This window comes from Lithobates pipiens, unplaced genomic scaffold, assembly GCF_037356315.1.
Source record: "Lithobates pipiens isolate NorthernLeopardFrog02 unplaced genomic scaffold, aLitPip1_a1.2 Scaffold_10, whole genome shotgun sequence".
NCBI lineage: Eukaryota > Metazoa > Chordata > Amphibia > Anura > Ranidae > Lithobates > Lithobates pipiens.
The window spans coordinates 213,900,352-213,924,351 of NW_027507686.1; the positions used below are offsets into that span (position 1 = coordinate 213,900,352).

The 24,000-nt window shown below is 45.9% G+C and overlaps 1 protein-coding gene across 15 annotated transcripts in view; it reads left to right on the plus strand.

Annotated features, from left to right (window-relative positions):
- The window catches only part of PPFIBP2 (PPFIB scaffold protein 2), a 358,545-nt gene that overhangs the window by 223,642 nt on the left and 110,903 nt on the right, over positions 1–24,000 (plus strand). The window lies entirely within an intron of this gene.

Here is a 24,000-nt window from a genome sequence, read left to right on the forward strand (position 1 = left end):
CCTCCCTCTCTCTTCCTCTCCCTCCTCCTATCTCCTCTGTCTCCCTCCCCTATTCCTGTCCCCCTCCTTCTTCTTACTCAGTCCCCCTCTCTTCCTCTGTCCCCCTACTTCTCTATTCTTCTGCCCCCCTTTCTTCCTCTGTCCCCTCTCTTCCTCTGTCCCCCTCCTCTCTTCTTCTCCCCCTTCCTCTCCCTCTCCTCCCTCTCTCTTCCCTCTCCTCCCCTCTCTCTTCCTCTCCTCCCCTCTCTCTTCCTCTCCCTCCCTCTTCCTCCTCCTCCCTCTTTCTTCCTCTCCTCTCCCCTCATTCCTTCCTCTCCTCCCCTCTCTATTCCTCTCTCTCCCCCTCTCTTCCTCTGTCCTCCCCCTCTCTTCCTCTGTCCCCCTCCCTCTCTCTTCCTCTGTCCTCCTCCCTCTCTCTTCCTCTTCCCCCTCTCTCTTCCTCTCCTCCCCCTCTCTTCCTCTGTCCCCCTCCCTCTCTCTTCCTCTCCTCCCCCTCTCTTCCTCTGTCCCTCTCCTTCTCTCTTCCTCTGTCCCTCTCTCTTCCTCTGTCCCTCTCTCTTCCTCTGTCCCTCTCTCTTCCTCTGTCCCTCCTCTCTTCCTCTGTCCCTCTCTCTTCCTCTGTCCTCCTCTCTATTCCTGTCTCCCCTCCTTCTCTCTTACCTCGGTCCCCCTCTCTTCCTCTGTCCCCCTACTTCTTTCTTCCTCTGTCCCCCTTTCTTCCTCTGTCCCCCTTCTCTTCCTCTGTCCCCCCTTCTTCCTCTGTTCCCCCTTCTTTCTTCCTCTGTCCCCTCTCTCTTGCTCTGTCCCCCTCTCTTGCTCTGTCCCCTCTCTTGCTCTGTCCCCCTCTCTTGCTCTGTCCCCCTCTCTTGCTCTGTCCCCCTCTCTTGCTCTGTCCCCCTCTCTTGCTCTGTCCCCCTCTCTTGCTCTGTCCCCCTCTCTTGCTCTGTCCCCCTCTCTTGCTCTGTCCCCCTCTCTTGCTCTGTCCCCCTCTCTTGCTCTGTCCCCCTCTCTTGCTCTGTCCCCCTCTCTTGCTCTGTCCCCCTCTCTTCCTCTGTCCCCCTCTTTCTCTGTCTCCCTTCTCTTCCTTCCCCTCTTTCTTCTTCTCCTCCCCTCTCTCTTCCTCCCTCCCCTCTTCTTCTTCTCTCCTCCCCTCTTTCTTCTTCTCCTCCCCTCTCTTCTTCCTCTCCTCCCCCTCTCTTCCTCTCCTCCCCCTCTCTTCCCTCTTCCTCCCCTCTCTTCCTCTGTCCCCTCCCCCTCTCTTCCTCTGTCCCCCTCTCTCTTTCCCTCCTCCCCTCTCTTCCTCTGTCCTCCCTCTCTCTTCCTCTGTCCTCTCCCCTCTCTTCCTCTGTCCCCCTCCCTCTCTCTTCCTCTGTCCCCCTCCCTCTCTCTTCCTCTCCTCCCTCTCTCTTCCTCTGTCCCCCTCCCTCTCGCTTCCTATCCTCTCCTCTCTTCCTCTGTCTCCCCTCTCTATTCCTGTCCCCCTCCTTCTCTCTCTTACTCGGTCCCCCTCTCTTCCTCTGTCCCCCTACTCTCTCTTCTTTCTGCCCCCTTTCTTCCTCTGTCCCCCCTCTCTTTCCTCTGTCCCCCTCCTCTCTTCTTCTCCCCTTCCTCTCCTCCCCCTCTCTCTTCCTCTCCTCCCCCTCTCTCTTCCTCTCCTCCCCTCTCTCTTTCCTCTCCTCCCCTCTCTTTTCCTCTCCTCCCCTCTCTTTTCCTCTCCTCCCTCTCTTTTCCTCTCCTCCCCTCTCTCTTCCTCTCCTCCCTCTCTTTCTTCCCTCTCCTCCCCTCTCTCTTCCTCTCTCCCCCTCTCTTCCTCTGTCCCTCCCTCTCTCTTCCTCTTTCCCCTCCTCCCTCTCTTCTTCTCTTCCCCCTCCCTCTCTCTTCCTCTGTCCCCTCCCTCTCTCTTCCTCTGTCCTCCTCCCTCTCTCTTCCTCTGTCCTCTCCCCCTCTCTTCCTCTGTCCTCCCCTCTCTTCCTCTGTCCCCCTCCCTCTCTCTTCCTCTGTCCCCCTCCCTCTCTCTTCCTCTGTCCCCCTCCCTCTCTCTTCCTCTGTCCCTCTCCCTCTCTCTTCCTCTCCTCCCCCTCTCTTCCTCTGTCCCTCTCTCTTCCTCTCCTCCCCCTCCCTCTCTCTTCCTCTCCTCCCCCTCTCTTCCGCTGTCCCCCTCCCTCTCTCTTCCTCTCCTCCTCCTCTCTTCCTCTGTCTCCCTCTCTATTCCTGTCCCCCTCCTTCTCTCTTCCTCGGTCCCCCTCTCTTCCTCTGTCCCTACTTCTCTCTTCCTCTGTCCCCTCTTCTTCCTCTGTCCTCCTCTCTTCCTCTGTCCCCCTCCTCTCTTCTTCTCCCCCTTCCTCTCTTCTTCTCCCCCTTCCTCTCCTCCCCCTCTCTCTTCCTCTCCTCCCCCTCTCTCTTTCCTCTCCTCCCCTCTCTCTTCCTCTCCTCCCCTCTCTCTTCCTCTCCTCCCCTCTTTCTTCCTCTCCTCCCCTCTTTCTTCCCTCTCCTCCCTCTCTCTCTTCCTCTCCTCCCCCTCTCTTCCTCTGTCCCCCTCCCTCTCTCTTCCTCTGTCCCCCTCCCTCTCTCTTCCTCTGTCCTCCTCCCCCTCTCTTTCCTCTGTCCTCCCTCTCTCTCTTCCTCTGTCCCCCTCCCTCTCTCTTCCTCTGTCCCCCTCCCTCTCTCTTCCTCTGTCCCTCTCCCTCTCTTCCTCTCCTCCCCTCTCTTCCTCTGTCCCCCTCCCTCTCTCTTCCTCTCCTCCCCCTCTCTTCCTCTGTCCCCCTCCTCTCTCTTCCTCTCCTCCTCCTCTCTTCCTCTGTCTCCCTCTCTATTCCTGTCCCCCTCCCTCTCTCTTCCTCTCCTCCCCCTCTCTTCCTCTGTCCCCCTCCCTCTCTCTTCCTCTCCTCCCTCTTTCTTCCTCTCCTCCCCTCTTTCTTCCTCTCCTCCCTCTTTCTTCCTCTCCTCCCCTCTCTCTTCCTCTCCTCCCCTCTCTTCCTCTGTCCTCCCCCTCTCTTCCTCTGTCCTCCCCCTCTCTTCCTCTGTCCTCCCCCTCTCTTCCTCTGTCCTCCCCCTCTCTTCCTCTGTCCCCCTCCCTCCTCTCTCTTCCTCTGTCCCTCCTCCCCCTCTCTTCCTCTCCCTCCCCCTCTCTTCCTCTGTCCCCCTCCCTCTCTCTCTTCCTCTCCTCCCCTCTCTTCCTCTGTCCCCCTCCCTCTCTCTTCCTCTCCTCCCTCCCCTCTCTTCCTCTGTCCCCCCCTCCCTCTCGCTTCCTCTCCTCCCTCTCTCTTCCTCTCTTCCTCTGTCCCCCCTCTCTTACTTTCCTCCCCCCTCTCTCTTCCTCTCCTCCCCCCTCTCTCTCTCTCTCCTCTCTCTCTCTCTCTCTCTCTCTCTCTCTCTCTCTCTCTCTCTTTATAAATAAACTGGCTTACACACTCTGGGGATTTAATTCTATGATTTAAAGCTGATCTTCAGTCTTGCACAGCTGTACAGTCTCTTCTCCTGTCCTGAAATAGCTGACTCTGATTTCACTGCACACTGTGAGGTTCTGCATTTGAGAGCAGCAGAAGCTCAACCTGATTTCTTGGCTGAGTGTTCAACCAAAATCCTTGCCATTTCCTATCGAGTCTTACTGTCCCCGGCTCACCTCTTTCATTTATTGGATTTCATTTTTTCATTCATGGAGATTCAGTATCACGTGTAGGTTTTACATCCGCTTCCAGTTTTCAGGAATCTATGTACCGCACTCTGCTGGCCTCTCCCATCAGTTCCCCTCCTATCAGCCATGATCTGCTTTCATTGCATAGAGAAGCACAGAGACCCATTGATGATGGCACTGAGTCTAAAATAAGATCTGTACTGATAACATAAAGAGACAAAGAGTTTTATTTAAATGTTGACGTGAACAAAAAGAAAGAACCAGGGAAAGGCAAATTCTACCACTGTTCGAAACCTCAGACACCATTGTATGATTGGATGTGGGAGGTGGGGAGGAGTCTCTGCTCTGATTTGCTAATATATGTATGTATACTGTGTGTACTGTATATATACAGTGTATGTGTGTGTATATATATATATCATACATACACACAGTGTCATGTTTTGGAGAAGGCTAGACATGCACAGTCAGTTTGTTAGTTTCAATTCTGTTTAATGCTGAAAAAACATCACCGAATGTATCCATACTATGAAGGAGGCCGTGGTTGGCACCAGAAAGAAACAGATTCTTGTATGTCTGTCTGGCTTCCCCACTTGTATTGCTTTTATAGATCTAAGTGTGTCTTTTTTTAACTATTTGCCAGGTTTTGACACACCCCAGACTCAAGAAAGAATTGAATTATAGCCCAAAAGGAGCATGTTTAAAAATAACGAAAAAAGTCAAATATGAAAGAAAATGTATCAAGAATAGATGCCAACCACCTCCCGTTGTTCTTTCAGCTCAGGAGTATGAAATATATTAGATACGCTGCATAGGAAATTAAAAAGTTAAAGTCATACTAAACACACACTGTTCAATTTCCATCCCTTCTTTTTCTGTATGTGGATGATGGCACTGTAATTATTTTATTAAAAACATCCAAGTCAGTGATTCTCAACCAGGGCTCCGTGGAACTAGAGGTGGCTAGGGGTTCCTTCAGCATTGCACAATTTCTGCCTCTCAGATAAGTTCCCACTGACACCATTGATCTTCTTAGCTATCTGTAAGGAGGTAATTCTTCCCACTGACCATCACACTATTGTATCATGAGTTGTAGATTTCTATTTTTTTTTTATCAGGGGTTCCCCCGATACCGGAGAACTATTTCAAGGGTTCCTCTGTGTTGAAAAGGTTGAGAAAGGCTGATCTAAGTAAATTGTTTTTCCCTAATCTATATACAGCTGTCACATGACCACCGGGATCTTTCCCAGCCTGCCTGAAGGGAAACATAAGCAGGAGGAGCTTCTAGTCCTCTGCTGCTGGTCACGTTCAAAATTTGGACAACAGAGTAAAAATAAATAATATCCAACAACTATTTTAAATTGTCTTACAAATATATATTTGCAATCAAATCTTTCTTATTTTTGGCAATAACATGGCGTGGGGGCGGATTTCTGACAGTTACAGGCTTTGTCACGCCCCTCCAGCCTGTGTCTAAGAGGGAGGTGAAGCCTCCATCAATTAAGATGCAATATCCTGCCCCCAGTGTATTTAGCTGGTTAGTGGTCATGGAGGAGGGAGGAGAGAGTGGGCTGTCATTTACCACTGTGTATACACAGGAGCAAAAGAATATTACCAACACAGAATCAGTAGCTTGGAGCTAAAAGGTCAACTGCCTGCTTTTACTGCCTCCCATGTTGTATGAGCCCTCAAGCTGCTACATATCCATTTCATTTCCTGCCGAGAAAGTGACCTTCAAAGGCTAAATATTGATGTAGAATTCAGAATGGTTACTTCCTGGTGATCGGTTCTCCTTATCATACACAACTTGGCATATAATCTATAGGAAGTCACATGGGAGTTTTGTTACCTTCTCTCTCCTTTACCTGCCTGTAGTATCCTGTACTGGGTCTCTTTCAATCTTATCTATATGGGTAAACAGGACTAAACTTTGTTCAAATTCTTCTGTTTGCGAAACAAGGTCAGGGGACGCATTCTTCTCACAGGGCCATGCACGGTGACGTTTGCAGTGCGGTTTTAGTGCTGCTTTTGTTATGAATAAATTGTTGGCTGAAGTCCTTGTTTTTGATAATACAGTTTTGTTTTTTCTGAGGTTTAAAGGAAACCGGATTTTAATACTGGCTCCATTCCTGCAGGGAAACTGCGTATTCTGACTTCACTGCACTCTGTGAGCTTCTTACAGTGTGCAATCAGGGCTGGTGCAAGGATTTTTGGCACCCTAGGCAAAACCTAATTTTGCCGCTCCACCCTTGAATCCATACCCTTTGCCCTGCCCATGTATACCCACCTTTTTAATGAAGCGCTCACCAAATGCAGCCTCACCATTGCCCATCAAATGCATCCTCACCAGCGCCCATCAAATGCATCCTCACCAGCGCCCATCTAATGCAGCCTCACCAGCGCCCATCTAATGCAGCCTCACCAGCGCCCATCTAATGCAGCCTCACCAGCGCCCATCAAATGCAGCCTCACCAGCGCCCATAAATGCAGCCTACCAGTGCCCATAAATGAATGTTTACTTTATTCCATTCATTCGGGAGTCGGTACACAGACACAGTGTGCGAACGGAGCAGCGGCTGCCTGCTGATGCTGAGACTTAGTTACCTGCTGCAGAGAGAAGAGAGGAGCACCAGTGGCCGGGCACCCTAGGCAGCAGTGCACCCTAGGAGGCTGCCTAGTTTGCCTAGTGGTAGCATCGGCCCTGTGTGCAATAGAAGCTGCAGTAAGTGCTGGAGGATGTCCAAACAAAGTAATGAGAAATGGAAACCTTGTGCAATAATATAAACTGTCAGATTCCAATGCTGATTGCTGATAGACACGTGCAATTCATTTTGTTTCCAAATTCGTTTTTGAATGAATTTAGACAAATTCTTTCATTTGAAAATATCCGAATTAACGAAAACCTGTTTAACAAAGTTTTCTGAATATTCATAGATTAAAATATTCGGAAATTCAAAAATACGAAAATTTGGAAACCTGAAATAATAACTAACTAATTATAACTATTACTAACTACTAAATTAAAGGGATTAGAATTTCCATTCAAATTTGGCTGTTAGTGAATGTAACAAATATGTATCCAAAGTTACGAATTATTCGAAATAACAAATGGCATATCTAAACAAATTAAATGGAACAATCTAATAATAATCATAATAACTTTTATATTATTAATTCGTTCCGTTCCATCTGTTTAGATACAGCATTCGTAACTTTGGATACATTTTTATTCATTACGTTCACAGCCAAATTTGAAAGGAAATTCCAAGACCTATAATTTAATAGTTAGTTATTATTAGTTAGTTAGAAAATAGGAAAATTCTAAAGAATAACTACCGTATTTTCCGGCGTATAAGACGACCTTTTACATGTAAAAAAATTGGCCAAAAAGCAGGGGTCGTCCTATACGCCGGGTCAGCTCCTCGGATGCCGGCTGGGTGTTCGGTAATACTGTATGTAGCTTTGGCTACATACAGTATATACCGCTGAGCCAATCTTGATGAGCGATGTATTCAAATGAATACAAAGCCTGCTCGGATTGGAGTAACGACCTCTGCCAATCCGAGCAGGCTACTCTGTAGCCTGCTCTGATTGGCTTGGAGAGTCAGAGCGGCGCGGGCTGATGATGTTACAGCCTCTGCCAATCCAAGCAGGCTTTGTATTCATTAATAGAATACATCGCTCGCCGTGATTGGCTCCAGCAAATGCAGGAAGGAAGAAATATGAAGCCTCGGAAGCCTCGAAAGCCGGGTCGTCTTATACGGTAAGTACAGATTTAAAAGCATTTTTGTCCTGTAAGATTAGGGGGTCGTCTTATATGCCGGGTCGCCTTATACACTGGCAAATACGGTAAGTAACTAATAATAACTAACTATTAAATTATAGGTCTTGGAATTTCCCTTCAAATTTGGCTGTTAGTGAACGTAATAAATACAAAATTTATCTGAAGTTATGAATTATCTGAAATAACGAATGCCGCATCTAAACAAATGGAATGGAACGAATTAATAATAAATTAATGATACGAAAAACGAGAAAAAAAAAAAATAAATGAAAAGGAAACTAACACATTTTTAAGCAGTGCACATGTCTAATTGCAGGACAAGTTGATCATGGACAGATGTCAAACATGGCGCTATGCATTTATCTAGGTACATGTATTATATGGCTGTTCAGCCCGCCGTTCACAATGAATGCAGCTTTGTCAGTGTGATTTCATGTGCGGCTTTCTGACATTTGTGCGATTTCATGCAAGATGTCAATGCAAGTCACACATGAAATTACCAAAAGTAGTGCAGGAACTATTTTTAAAATCGCTCTACTTTATTAAATCGCACCTATTAAAACGGAGGTCCACCCTAAAGTGGACCTTCCGCTCATTGGAACCCTCCCCCCCTCCGGCGCCACAATTGGCACCATTCAGGGGGGAGGGGGGTGCAGGTACCTGTACAGTACAGGTATCTGCACCCACTTCTGGCGTAGATTCTGCAGAAGGTACGCCCCTTTCCGCAGAATCTACGCCCCTTTCCGAAGGTCCCCTGCTGCCTGCTGGGAAACACACGGATCCCAGAGACAGCGGGGACCATCCTTATTGCGCAGCGCGACTCGTGCATGCGCAGTAGGGAACCGGGAAATGAGGCCGAAAGGCTCCACTTCCTGATTCCCATGCCCAAGTTGGCGGCGGCAGCACCCGAGAGTCGATCGAGAGATCGGCTTTGGGTGCCGACATCGCGTGCGCGCTGGGCGGGTAAGTGTCATTATTTTAAAAGTCAGCAGCTGCAGTATTTGTAGCTGCTGGCTTTTAAAAAAAAAAAAACGGCGGACTCCCGCTTTAAGACAGTGCCATAAAAATACTTTAGATACGACTTCAGGTGCAATTTGTAAATTGCATGTTGTACTTCAAGTCACACTAGTGTGAATGGGGGCTTAATGCTCATAGAGTAATTATAGGGGGAACTTTCACTTTAAAGCAGTATTAAACCCAAAAGAAAACATTTATTATATTGCAACGTGTGTGTGTGTGTGTGTGTGTGTGTGTGTGTGTGTGTGTGTGTGTGTGTGTATATATATATATATATATATATATATATATATATATATATATATATATATATATATATATATATATATATATATATATATATATATATATATATATATATATATATATATATATATATATATATATATATCACAGATAACTATACTTTTAGTTATGTATGAACACATCAAGTGATCGGTACCGATCACTCACTGTGTTCATTCACAAAAGGAAGGGGCCAGTAAATCACATAGGGGCCCAGGCAGCAGAGGGAATCTGTGCCATATGAGGTGTTTAGGGTGTGCCCAGGCAGGGATGTTGCAAGGCAAAACCCTAGGCAAAACCTAATTTTGGCGCCCCCGACTCCACCCCTGACTCCACCTCCTTTGCACATGTATACCCCACCTTTTTAATGAAGTGCCCATCAAATGCAGCCTACCAGTGCCCATTCATTCAGGAATTGGGACACAGACACAGTCCTCCACCGCTGCTGTACCTCTGACACTATGTGCGAACAGAGCGGAGGTTGCCTGCTAATGCTGAGACTTATGCAGCATACTCATGACCGGACTTTTCGTCAGACTAGATCCGGCGGTCTTCCCAACGGACTTTTGGCAGAGTTCCGACCGACTTTCCGAATGAACGGACTTGGCCACACACAAGTACACCAAAGTACTTCGAACTTGATGACGTATGACCGGACTAGAATAAGGCAGTTCATAGCCAGTAGCCAATAGCTGCCCTATCGTCGGTTTTCGTCCGTCGGACTAGCATACAGACGAACGGATTTCTCGATAGGAACTGGGTCCGGCGGAGTTCCGGTGAAAAAAAAATTGAAACATGTTCTATTTCTAAAGTCCGTCAGATTTTTGGACAGCAAAGATCCGATCGAATTGTCCGACGGATTTGTTCCATTTTTGCAGTTGAAAAGTCCGGTCGTGTGTATGCGGCATTAGTTGTTTTCTGCAGAGAGAAGAGAGTAGGAACACCAGTGGCCGGGCGCCCTAGGCAGCAGTGTGCCCTAGGCGGCTGCCTAGTTTGCCTAGTGGTAGCACCGGCCCTGTGACCAGGCCTATCACCAGGTGATCTGCCCAGTAACCATATAGGGGAAAAGAAAACAAATGCAGCCATGACAGCTAATGATTGGTAAGCAGCAATATAATAAGTTTTGGGTTGAAAGTCCATCTCCAGGCAAAAGGAATCAGCTTTCAACCTAAATGGTGGTCCCAAGATAATACTTTTATCGCTTTTGTCTCTTTTTCTGAATTTGTGGAAGTACCCAGCATGTATTGCAAGTAGGCATTTACTAACTTCTATGTGTGTTTTTAATTGGTATTATTTAATATGCCTTTTTAGTTTAATTTTTACTTCTGTGATTACTGGGCTGAGAGGCCTGCTATGTATAATCTTACAGAAGCAGTGACAGGTACTCTTTAAAGGAGACATCATGGGGCTCTCTTAGATCTCACTAGAGTCCTTGCTGCCAGGATACTGACCCAGAAATGCTCAAAGCTCAAATCCTTTAGCAGGAGATGGGACTTCATTGATCACCCACCACTTGCTAATGAATGCCGTGCGGCCTTCCTAGGTTCAGAAAGCAGCCAGGTGATCTCAGGGATTGTGGGGGGGGGGCAAGCAGGAGGCGGGGGGTCGGGTTTGTTGGGTTTTATTGCCGATAGCACTCTGCATTTGCCCCATCCCCTCATTCCTTATTTTTTTTGTTGGATTCCAGAATAATCTGCTGTTAAAAGAAATCAATGTGATTTATAATTACTTTCCTTTTAATTAAAATTGCAATTCCAAGCAGCTAAGTACACAGGAAAACACACCGATATCCTGCGGTGTTATCTGCAGAGCATTGCATACATGGGGTGACTCACGGAGGCTGGCATGCTGCACATCATAAAACCTATTCCAGGTGATTGCACCAGCTGACCTGAAAACTGGTTCTACTTCTTTTATAAATGAATTCCTTTGTAGGAATGTGTCAGAGAACTAAATGGTGATTCTCTATATTTGCTATCTATGAGTAAATAAAAAAATCTGATTCATAAAATGAGTTGGTTTAGCAAAGCAAACTGACACACCACACAAGTATTTCTTTATACTTCCCACCCGGCCTATAGCAGAATGACGGGCGGGCGGGGGGTTCAGTTATCATGACTGCATGGCCGCGCAATTGTCATTCAAATTGCTACAGCGCTGAAAGCTAAAAATTGGCTTGGGCAGGAAGGTGTCTAAGTGCCTGGTATTCAAGTGGTTAAATAAAAAAAATGGTTGTCCCAGTGACAGGTGGTCAGGGTGTCACAAGCACAGGAAATGATGAAAAATCTACTAATGGGGGGGGTTACTTCTTCAATGTCCAACCAGCAGTAAGCTTGTTTTTTTTTAATAGGCTCTCATCAAGGGTTTAAATAAAAAAAGCGGCTCTTGGTACAATATTCACCTCCTGTCGGCCACTCTCCTTTGTAGTAATTCAATTTCACCACTAGATGTCCTCAGACTTCCAAGTGAAAAAACAGCCTCATTCAAATCGGAAGACTGAGGACATACTGAGCGGCCAACCATCTCCATGAGATGATCCGAATAGGAAGTGTGCCCTGTGTGCCAGCTAATATTGGGGTTGATTTATTAAGACTGGAGAGTGCAAAATCTGGTGCAGCTCTGCATATCAGCTTCCAGGTTTTATTGTCAAAGCTTAAGGCCCCTTTCACTTGAGCTTTCCGATCAGGGCTGCCTGTCAGTTTTTAAGAAGGACCTGATCGGACCCTCCATGCATCTCTATGGAGCAGCGGTTTGTTAGCGGTGACATGTCCGCTCTGACATCCGCCCCTGTCCGATTGATCCTGTCTGTGAAATCCAGATGGATGGTGACCCTATTTTCCATCCGTCCTGGCGGATTGGATCAGATGGGATCGGATGAAAGCGGACAGGCGGTCCGTTTTCATGCAATCTGCTCATAATGGAGAGCGGGGCTCTAACAGGTCTGTTTCTGCACAGTGAGCCGAGATGGACCTGTCATCTGCCTGGCGGGGATCAGCGGATTGATCCCCTGCTGAGCAAAACGGAGTTCACCAGGCAGAAAACCCATGTAAAAGGACCCTAACTGAACAAGCTGAAGGTAGAAGCTGATTGGCTACCATGCACAACTGCACCAGATTCTGTATTCTCCAGTTTTAGTAAGTAAACCAATCTAATAGTGTCAGTGCTACCTTATCACTGGCGGTGAGTCCATTAGGGGCACCTGGGCGCCACCCCCCCCCCCCCCCCCCCGTGTAGAATGGATAGATTTATGCATTGCTTGAATCTATGAATCTATCAGTGGCCTCTGTAGCCACCCCCTATTCAGGCGTCTGCCCCTTTTCAGACGCTAGGCACCTGAATTACAGCGGCGGAGGTGTTTTTTTGAAGCACCTAATTAGGCTTCAAAAAAGATGAACTCGGAGCGCAGAGCATTGAGCTTAGAGTCCACTTAGGTGTGTTAGAAAAGCAAATGAATATTCGCTTTTATAACACTGAACTGCCTCTCAGCCAATCGGATACCCATCACCTGATTGGCTGAAGGCACAGACGCTCCGATTGGACACCTAGCAGGAATGAAGGAAAGACAAATAGAGGACACAGGAGCCGCCGCCTGACTCGCTGTTCATCCGACCATTCCACAGCTCGTCCGCCTGACCCGCTGCTCATCCCACCATCCCACAGCTCGTCTGCCTGACCCGCTGCTCATCCCACCATCCCACAGCTCGATTGCCTGGCCCGCTGCTCATCCCACCATTCCACAGCTTGTCTGCCTGGCCCGCTGCTCATCCCACTATCCCACAGCTCGTCCGCCTGACCCGCTGCTCATCCCACCATCCCACAGCTCGTCCGCCTGACTCGCTGCTCATCCCACAGCTTGTCCACCTGACCCGCTGCTCATCCCACAGCTCGTCCGCCTGACCCGCTGCTCATCCCACCATCCCACAGCTCGTCCGCCTGACCCGCTGCTTATCCCACCATCCCACAGCTCGTCCGCCTGACCCGCTGCTTATCCCACCATCCCACAGCTCATCCACCGGACCCGCTGCTCATCCCACCATCCTACAGCTCATCCGCCGGACCCGCTGCTCATCCCACCATCCCACAGCTCATCCGCCGGACCTGCTGCTCATCCCACCATCCCACAGCTCGATTGCCTGACCCGCTGCTCATCCCACCATCCCACAGCTCGTCTGCCTGACCCGCTGCTCATCCCACCATCCCACAGCTCACTGCCGTCACCCACTGCCTGACCCCCCACCAAGATGGAGTAAGTGCTGGGCAGTCAGCAAGCGGGCGGGCGGACGGGGGGGTAGGGGGTCATAGTGGCTGCATTTGATGGGCACAGTGGCTGCATTTGATGGACACAGTGGTGGCATTTGATGGGCACAGTGGCGGCATTTGATGGGCACAGTGGCGGCATTTGATGGGTATAGTGGTAGCATTTGATGGGCACAGTGGCTGCAATTGATGGGTTTTTTCAGTAATTATCTGAATTTTTTTGTTTTTTTCACCCCCCCAAAAAATGTTGAGCACCAGCCGCCACTGTACCTTATAGTTCCTATGCTGCCCACTATGGATTCATGTGATGCTATCACTGTTATAGTTCAGTATAAACAAACAATAAAATTCTATTACCTAACATAGGTTCATTGTTGTGGAGCTGAACAAGGCCCTCTGTGTCCTTTTATTTTTTCTACAAATATGACATCATAGTTTGCATTAGGGAAGATACATGACCTGCATTCTTCATATATGTGCCATAAAATAACATTTACATCCCGCACTCCATTATTCTCCAACAGACACAACACCCTTCATCTGTCTATTCTTAGCTGTTGCTGTTGCAACTGTTGTTCAGCAGAACCCTTATCCCGGAATGTTAATCCTGGCCGGTATTCTATGATATGGGCAGCAGGTTCTCTCCGCCTGCAGGAGGCTCAGCACCTGCCAGTTGTATTCCCATTTTAAATATGTCTCTCCATTTCATTAGCTGAAACGTGGAAAGTTCTCATAAAAAATTAAAGGCTGATTCCACCTTTTAAAAATAAACAATAATAAGAAATGCGCCCATGATGATTAATCCCTTTATGACTTAACACCCAGACCCAATTTTGCAACTTTGACATGTTAGTAAAACTATACATATCATCGCAACTACTTTGTGTATTCAGGTGGACTATACCTTGTTTTTTCCAGGAAATATTGGGCTTACTGGCCCAAAATAGTAAAATAAAAAAAATAAAAAATCATGTTTTATTTAGCTTTATATTTCTTGCTATTACAATAACTTACCACAAAAGAAAAACCCCAAATTATTTTTATTATTATACAGGATTTATATAGTGCCAGCAGTTTACACAGCGCTTTAAAATACATTCTTCTGCTCCTGATGATCGCAGCAATACCACATATGTGTATGTTAGTTGTTTGTACCTGTAGTAGGGACCAGGAACAATGGTGCACATTTTACTTTTTTTATCCTGCCTAAAAACACACTGACATTAACCTGACACTAATTTAATTTTTTTTTTCAATCCTGCCTAAAATACCCTGACCTCGGACCATGGCCTTAATCTTTGACCCCTCACCTTGACCATGTTTTAAAAAAAATCCTGCCTAAAATACCCCGACTGTTGACCCCAACATTTGATCCTGACCTTTGGCCATGGCCTTGACCTTTGATCCTTACCTTGACCCTAACACTAACCCTGACACTGATCTAGCGCAAAATTTAATCTAGCTACCCGTATTTTTTGTGTATAACACACACTTTTTCCCCCTGAAAATAGGGGGTAAATAACAGATGCGTGTTATATGCCGACATCGTATCTCAGAGAGGAAGGAGGGGGATAAGTACCGCTGGAAATCACTGAGCCGTCATCTTCTCTCCACTCGTCTCTCACTCGGCTCGCATGTCACAGACACAGTCCCGCCTCCACCACCGGCATTGGACCAGTGTTTTGTCTATCGCAGGAGCTGATCCATGATCCTGATCAATGGCGGAGGCGGGACTGTGTATGTAACTGCTGACTGAGGGCCGAGTAAACTGATGGCGGCTCAATGATTTCCTATGAGAGATGATGAGCTGCATTGAGATCAGCCTGCAGATTGGCACAGAACAGGCTGCAGATGGGCACAGAACAGACTGCAGATGGGCACAGAACAGGCTGCACTGAAGCTGCAGAATCGCACAGATCAGGCTGCACTGAACCTGCAGAAGGGCGCAGATCAGGCTGCAGACGGGCACAGATCAGGCTGCAGATGGGCACAGATCAGGCTGCACTGAAGCTGCAGATGGGCACAGATTAGGCTGCAGATGGGCACTAATCAGGCTGCATTGATTCTCACTGACCATTATTTTGCTTCAAAGTGGTTTGTTTAAAAAAAAAGTTTTTTCCCCCTGAAACATCCCTCTTAAAGTGGTTGTAGACCCTTACAACACACTTTGACCTACAGGTAAGCCTAGATTAAGGCTTACCTGTAGGTCCTACACGGTTTACGAGATATTTGCCGAAAGACAGGCACCGCTGTCTACGGCGCATGCGCCGTAGACAGCGGCGCGCAGGCGCACTGAGCGCGGCACCGTCAACGACGAAGATGCTGCGCATGTCGGATCCCGTGCCCATGCGTGGGAGTGACATCATCGCGGCTTTGCTGAATGACAGCAACGGAGCAGCGAGACCCCACCGAGAAGATGGATGCGCCGGACTACAGGGGACAGCGGCGACATCGCTGGCTCCTGTGTCAGGTAAGTGACACATAATGGACTACTATGCGATACATAGTAGTCCATTATGCTTTACCTTTGCAGGGGATGAAAGAGGAAGTAAACTCATCTGGGTTGTGTGTTATATGCCAATAAATACAGTATTTTTTTATTTCTTTTTTTGTTGTTTTGTTTTTTTGTTTTTTTACACACACTTTGTTTACATTTTTCTGGTGAAGAGAGAAAGATGCAATGTATCTTCCTCTCCATTCAGAGGAAGAAATAAACCACAGAGGCGGGCTGCACTTTGACTGATCAGTGTGATAGCCAATCAGAGGCCATCACAGTAATCAGGTGACTGGGGAAACGGGACTCCCTGTTCCCGATCATTAGTAGACCTCTCGGGGAGATCCCGGTCTCTGTACTGAGGCGGGCTGTTCAGCGCACACTCTCAGCACAAACACAAGAACACATACGGTACATTCAGCTCCCAGGTTTAAAGCCTGCCTCCCAGACGGCATATTTATTATTATTCCATTGGAGCCTGCGCTCAGGTGCGCCAAATTAAAATGTTTACAGGGACCAATGACATGGTCATGAATGATGTTTATTATAGTAAAAAAAATTGTGTTTTTTTTCAAACTTCGTTACTCTTCTTTTGTTTATAGCTCAAAAAATAAAAACCACAAAGGTGATCAAATACCACCAAAAGAAAACTCTATTTGTGGAAAAAAAAAATTAATTTAATTTGGCTAGAGTGTTGCATGACCGCGCAATTGTCATTCAAAATGTGATAGCACTGAAAACTGAAAATTGGCCTGGGCAGGAAGATGGTGAAAATGGCCAATATTGAAGTGGTTAAACAGCGATAATGCACTGCTGATACAAGCGGCGCTTTAGCGCTAACGTGGCCACGGCCCCAGCGTGAAAGGGGTCTTATGCCGCATTCACACGACTGGACTTTCCGGCAGTCTAGGTCCGACGGTCTTCCCGTGATTGGATAATGGAAGTCAGCAGAGCTTCTGCTCATTTACTAAGCTATGGAGCAACTGCACATGCAGTGTGTAACTGCACTATTTGCCTTTAGTAAATCAACCCTTTAGTCTGATGGAAAGTCCAGTCGTGTGTACGCGGCATTAAATTAACATACAAGGGCATTTAAAGGTAGAAAAAAGAAGCGCCGGACGCCCCTAGGAGCAGCAGCAAAAACGTCCAGGCCTTACTTTTCTTTTCATTTTCAGAAGTCGCCCCCCCTGGCCCCTCTAAATCCTGCGGGAACTATAAATACCAGCTTGGCATCTCATCTATTTGTTAGATCCACTCTGCAGGCTAAAAAGGGGTTACATGCGGAGGCAACATTCCCATTGTTGCTGCACGTTGTGCTCGGCTCGGTCTGCTCTTCACATTTGTTTCTCATTTGCTGAGCTGCAAGTTCTTCCCTCTGTGTGCCATTATGGTCAGCAGCCTGCGTCTAGGAGCCAGACGGAGATTCCTTTATAGAAAAGCCGACTTTTTAATTATCTCCCCAACAACAGCACATGGCTCGGGGTTCCCGTATTCCTGGCAGACCTCGGAGCGCAGCGCTTATTAAAAAACTTTTCCGGCTCCACGTGGAAGACGTGGTCACAATCTGGAGGGGTTTGTACACAGGAGGCTGCAGCGACCGGGGGGTTGCTGTTTACGCTGCACTTGTCGCTGAGAGCGCGCACCTTGTGTTGGGCACAGACTGCTGACCCCATAGGTGAGCGCACATCGATCGGATCCTTTAAGAAGGCTGATCGGGAATCGCTCTAAAAGTGAGTGCTTTCTTCTATTATATCACTTTGTAATCTTGACAGAAGTAAAATCTCTTTTTTTTTTTTAATTAACATAAGTATTACTTTGCGTGGGCTTGATTAACCACTTCAGCCCTGGAAGGTTTACCCCCCTTCATGACCAGGCCATTTTTTGCATTACGGCACTGCGTTATTGACAATTGCACAGTCGTGCGGCACTGTACCCAAATAAAATGTTTGTCCTTTTTTTTTTTCACAAATAGAGCTTTCTTGGTGGTATGTGATCACCTCTGTGGTTTCTATTTTTTGCACTATAACCAAAAAAAGAGTGGCAATTTATAAAAAAAAATAAAAAAAAAATAAAACATATCCAATAAATTTTTTTTTTAAATCTAATTTTTTTTCATCAACTAATGCCAATATGTATTCTGCTACATATTTTTGTTAAAAAAAATCCCAGTAAGCAGTGATTTGCGCAAAAGTTATAGCGTCTACAGACGATGTTATATATATTTTTTCTACTAGTAATGGCGGTGATCAGTGACTTATAGCGGGACTGCGATATTGTGGCGGACAAATCAGACACCTAACTGACACTTTTGAAATTTTTTGGGGACCAGTGACACTAATACAATAATCCATGCTACAAAATATACACTGTCACTGTACTAATGACACTGGCTGGGAAGGGGTTAACATCAGGAAGGATCAAAAGGTTAAATGTGTTCCTAGGGAGTGCTTGCTAACTGTGGGGGAGGTGCTTTGACTAGAGGAAGGTAAAGATCTGTGTTCCTGCTTAGCACAAACACAGGATCTGTACTTTCCCCTCTCACAGAACGGCGATCTGCCTTGTTTACATAGGCAGACTGCCGTTCTGCCTGTCTCCCGAACGATTGGTGGGTTCTGGCAGACCCGGTAGGGTCAGATTACATACTATGTACGTGATTGGGCATAGAGCGGCTATGTGCGCGGGGCGGTCCGCAAGTGCTTAACCACTTGCCGACCAGCGCACGACGATGTACGTCGACAGAATGGCACGGGCAGGCAAATGGGCATACATGTACGTCCCTTTAAATTTGCCGCCCTGCCATCGGGAGCACGCCGGCGGCGGCGCGCTCCCGCGCTGGTCGGGACCTCCGTGAGTCCGGTCGCGGGACCCGTGGACTCGATCGCCGTGGGCATACCCGCGATCGTCTCACGGAGCGGCCAAATGAAGAAATGCCGTTGTAAACAGCATTTCTCCATTCTGCCTAGCAACTAGTGACGCTGATCTCTGCTCCATGTGATTGGAGCAGAGATCAGTGTTCACTAAATGAAAGCCCAACCCCCCCACAGTTAGTAACACACCCCTAGAAACACTTAACCCCTACACTGCCACCCACTGGTTAACCCCTTCACTGCCACCCACTGGTTAACCCCTTCACTGCCAGTGTCATTTACACAGGAATCACTGCATTTATATAGCAGTGATTGCTGTATAAATGACAATGGTCCCAAAAATGTGTCAAAAATGTCCGATGGGTCCCCCACAACCACAGTCACAATAAAAAATCGCTGATCGCTGCCATTACTACCAAAAATATGTAGAAGAATACGTATCGGCCTAAACTGAGGGAAAAAAATGTTTTTTTATATATTTTTGGGGGATATTTATTATAACAAAAAGTAAAAAATAATGCGTTTTTTTCAAAATTGTCGCTCTATTTTTGTTTATAGCGCAAAAAATAAAAACCGCAGGGGTGATCAAATACCACCAAAAGAAAGCTCTATTTGTGGGAAAAAAAGGACGTCAATTTTGTTTGGGAGCCACGTCGCACGGCTGCGCAATTGTCAGTTAAAGCGACGCAGTGCCGAATCGCAAAAAGTGGTCTGGTCTTTGACCAGCAAATTGGTCCAGTCTGAAAGTGGTTAAAGCAGTATTAAACCCAAATGTAAACATTTATTATATCGCAGATTACCAATTCTAGGATGTGAAGGCTGCATTCGTTTTTTTGTTTTTTTTTAGGCTCTTTCTTTCTTATTATTTATCTGGTGATCCAGCCAGCAAGTCTGTTGTTTTTCAAAAGTTTACACAGATGAGACAAACCACTTAACAATGGCAGGGGTCATTCAAATGATCAGCTTTTATTTATTAATGTAAAACCTTTATCCCAAAAGAAAAAAATATGTTTTCTGTAACTTCTTATAAATTGTCAGCTGAAGTTTGGCTTGAGGGTTATTTACTAAAGGCAAATCCACTTTGCACTACAAGTGCAAAGTGCACTTGAAAATGCACTGAAAGTGCACTTGGGAAGTGCAGTCGCTGTAGATCTGAGGGGGACATGCAAGGAAAATAAAAAAAAAACACATTTTTGCTTGTACCTCCTGGTCTCCACCAACCGTCTTTGGGCAGACTATCTCCCCAAAGAGCAAAGCGAAGAGTCTCGGGGTTATTTTAGACGCACAAATGTCAATGGATGCGCAAATAGGATCTGTAGTCAGTGGATCTCACCATCTGCTGTGCATGCTTCGCAGACTCATCCCTTTTATCCCAAAGAATGACAAAGCAGTGGTAGTTGGAACAATCATTAATTCACGACTGGACTACGCAAACTCGCTTTACATAGGATTACCACAATATCAACTTGCACGATTACAACTGATCCAAAACACGGCGGCAAGGCTGATAACAGGAAAAAAACCCTGGGAATCCATCTCTAATTCGCTGAGGAGCTTACATTGGCTAACCGTAAAAAATCGGATCACATTCAAGACCCTTTGCCTCACCCACAAATGCGTGCATAGAGAAGCTCTGCAATACCTAATGGAGAAAATAAATCATTACACACCAAACCGCAGTCTTCGATCAGCCAACAAAAACCTCCTCCTCGTGCCCAAAGCCCGGTATAAATCCAAGGGGGATCGGAGATTCGCTGTCCAAGGGCCTAGAGGCGATTCAGTTCGCATTGTGCTCTATACAAGTATTTCATTCATTCATTCACATGATTGGATGATAAAATCATCAGAGCTTCCCCTCATTGACCGAGTGACTTTCTGCATCCTTGTTCTAGGTCCATAACTGAAGGTACTAAAATCAGAGAGCAAACATAACAGCCAGGCAATGAGCATTTTCAGGAGGTGGTCAGGTATTGCAGCCCCCGTGTTTCTCTTTTGACAGTTGTAAACCCTTACATATACCCAGTGAAGTGACTGGCCTCAGGTGATACACAGAGATGAAACAAATCCTCCTACATAAGTTGTATCTGTTTTTCTGCCACACTCTCTTCTTTACAGCTGTTTAAAGTCCAGAATTTAGAAAGCTTGTCTAAGCTGTCAGAAAAAAGGGGACGGATAGTTTAAATTAAACACTACAGATCTTCATGAGGAGACCTCTGAGAGCTGATTGGAGGAAAGGGCACACTCCCCTTCACACAGTACAAAGGGACAGAGCTGAGGCTGTCAATCACAAGCTGTGTGCTGAAGCTCCTCCCCTGTCATCTTTTTACCTTTTAAACTTTTCAGAAGTGACTCAGGCAGATAGCAGAGGAACGAAGCAGCAGCAAGAAATTACATGTAGTGTTCCGGATTAGGACACACTATAGAGGGATATGCTTTGTTCAGATTTCATGTCTGTAGTTTACAACCACTTTAGGTAACCACAGCATAGGGCCACTTTAATTGTGTTCCAGGACCTATGACATACAGCAGCTATCAAACTCTGCTAAGTGCTGCTTCCATGTAAAATCCCCATGTAACGTTTTATATTGCTGTGGTTTTTGGTGATGTCACAGTGGTGTAACATTGTTGTTGTTTGGAGTTAAATGTCACTCAGTGTTGCCCACTGAAACTTTGCTTTTTCTATAGAGTAAAAGTAAACACTTTAACTGACAGGTCCTCTTTACAGGCTTAGTAGGTGTATAGTAGTGCTACACCAGTTTAGGTATGTTTTATGTATATCCAGAAGGCTACTACTCCTTTGAGAAAGTTGATCTTCAATGAACATACAGTAAAGAGCTAACCCACTTGTGCCTTTAGGCCACTGCCTCTCCAATCTTGTTCAACCAACCAGTCAACAGGTATTCCGTTTTATGAGTAAAGTTAGGAGCACCTGGTAGAAATAGTCAAAAAGCTTAAAGATGATTTGAAAAAAAAAAATATTGTATGAACTCCAACCAACGCATTTCAGGGGAAGGTCCTTTTTCAACACCCAAGCTGGCACTTGAATCTGGATCTGGAACCTGGATCTCAGACCACACAGGGAGTGTGGTCCAGTATTCAATGGCAGAATCCCAATCCGGTCTCCAGTGTCTATAGAGATGTGTACAACAACCACAAAACAGCAGTTTCAGGGATCTGGAGTGCCTGTGTGGCTAGAGTGTTCCAACTAAAGAAAGAAACTGGAAAAAAAGACATTGTTAATGTGCTTGGTTAGCCTAGGCTGATAATTCTAAGTCTGAGTCCAAGAAGATTTAAGACTCATAAAAGCAGAAACCTGACAAAAAGAACCTGGAGCTTAGACATTGGGGCCACAAGACAGGGGTTGAAAGGTGCCAGAATGCTTTAGGGTTAAAGAGAGAGAAGATACCTGACTGGTGATTGAGGGTCTCAAGCGTTGGTCGGCAGGGAAAAGCAGGTATTTGTCAATCTCTGGGCAACCAGTGTTCAAAGAGCTTCCTGCCCTTCTACCCTGAAATTTGTAGCCTGTGATGGCAGGTAATGTGAAGGTCTTAGCCCTTGTACACACGGTCGGACATTTCGACAACCAAATCCGTCGGATTTTGTCCGACGGCTTTTGTCCGACAGATTTTGTCCGAAACTGTTGCATACACACAGTCGGACAAAGTTGTCAGAAAATCTGATCGTACTTAACGTCATGACGTTATTTCGTTACGACGGGACTACGTTCAGGCTAGTAGCCAATAGCTTTGGTCTAGGAATTTGATCTGAGCATGCGTGGCACTTTGTCCGATCGGAATTCTCTACACATGATCGGACAAAGTCTGATCGGAGCATGTTGTCAGAAAATTTTATAGACAAGTTGGAAAACTTGGTCCTTCGGATACTCCGATGGAAACAGTCCGATGAAGCCCACACACAGTCAGATTATCCGACAAAACGGTCCTATCGGACATTGTCCATCGGAATATCCGACCGTGTGTACAAGGGCTAAGAAGGTGGTTCATTTGTTGAGACCCAGGTTCGATGTTGAAGGTCTTTTTTTTGTGGACTATTTGTTAAGATCCAAGATTGATGTATGGATGGGTATTCTATGGTAGGTTTCTATAATTGTGTCTAAGCATGGCTATGGACCTACAGCATTTAAGAACTTGGGATGCAGCTACAGTGCTGTGGTTTAAGGTTTTTTTTCTGGTGCCTTCAAGGACTGTCAACCTTCCTTCTTGTTATTTTTTTGTTATTTATTGGTTCATGCAATAAACGGCTAAAATGGCCATCAGATCCCAATTTTGTGTGGTCTCAGTTTAGTCTACAGGTGGTAAATTGAAAGTGTAATTAAAGGCAAAACTTTATTTTTTTTTTAGGCCGGGTTCACACTATACTATACGACGGTAGTATGACTTTCATCCTACTTTTCTCTACGATATCAGTCCTATACTGGTCCTACATACATCCGACTTTCATGAACAGGATACTACTAATATCTGACTTTTCAGATAGTACGACTTGTCCTTTGACCAATCAAAACTAACACACAATGGGGGGGGGGGGGGGGCTACAGCAGGGGGCAGGAAACCAATGTCCGATGCCAAAGTCGGATGGTTAGGACAAGGAACCGACTTTGATCCTACTTCAATAGTAGTAGTCAATGGGCTGAAGTGAAGTAGGATCAAAGTCGGACCAAAATAGTACAGGGAGCATTTTCAAAGTCAGACCGACTTGTGTCAGACCAGTTAAGACGACTCCCATTGGGAAACATTGATTTTCACACGTCATGCGACATGAGCTCCCAATGTCAGAGCATTTGTCATACCAGTGTGAACCCGGCCTTAATTTTGGATAGAGGGGAGATGGATTAGAACACCTGTCAGTTTTTATTGCTGTCTGTGCCCCCGTTAAGGAGATTCACTCTCTCTATTTGTCTTGTTTACCATTATCATTCAAAGTAAAAGAAAATCCCAAATTTGTGTCCGCAGAAAAGTAATAGAGGGGAAATCTTCCAATGGGGACACTAATTCTGCTACCTGGGGGTCCCCAAGGCATTCCCTTAATTTGCAGGTATTTTCTCTCACTTCCTGTTTGGCTAAGGGACAGGAAGTGAAGGGAAATCTCCACAATGGGACACAGATGATGAAAAGAAATCTGACAGGGTGTATAACCCTCCCTTCTCTATTCAAAATGGAAAAATAAATTCCTATAGTTCTACTTTAAGATATGTAAATCAATATATATCCCCGTGCTACCGCAGCGCACTCAACCCACTATCACCTAAACAGAAAAGTTGCTTGCACTCTTTTTTTTATATTTATAATACATAACCTAGTGTAGCGCTTTTCTCATATCTATCATTAACCCAAAACTTGATAAAATTAAATCAGAAATATAAAACAAAAAATAACATTAATAACATTATGTGAACTCAAAATAAATAAATAAAATAAAAACTTTGAGAAAGTCTGTATTGGACGCAACGCGTCAGATTGGCAAGTCCATGACGTCATCAAACCGGGCAGAACTGACCATGAGTTTTATTTTTGTTTTTATATTTCTGATTTCATTTTCTAAAAACTTGGGATATGTCCTAGTGGTTGGCTCTCCTTGTTACGTAAGATGCAGATTCAAATACAACAAAACCCATTCCTCCAACCTTAATCTATAATTCTGT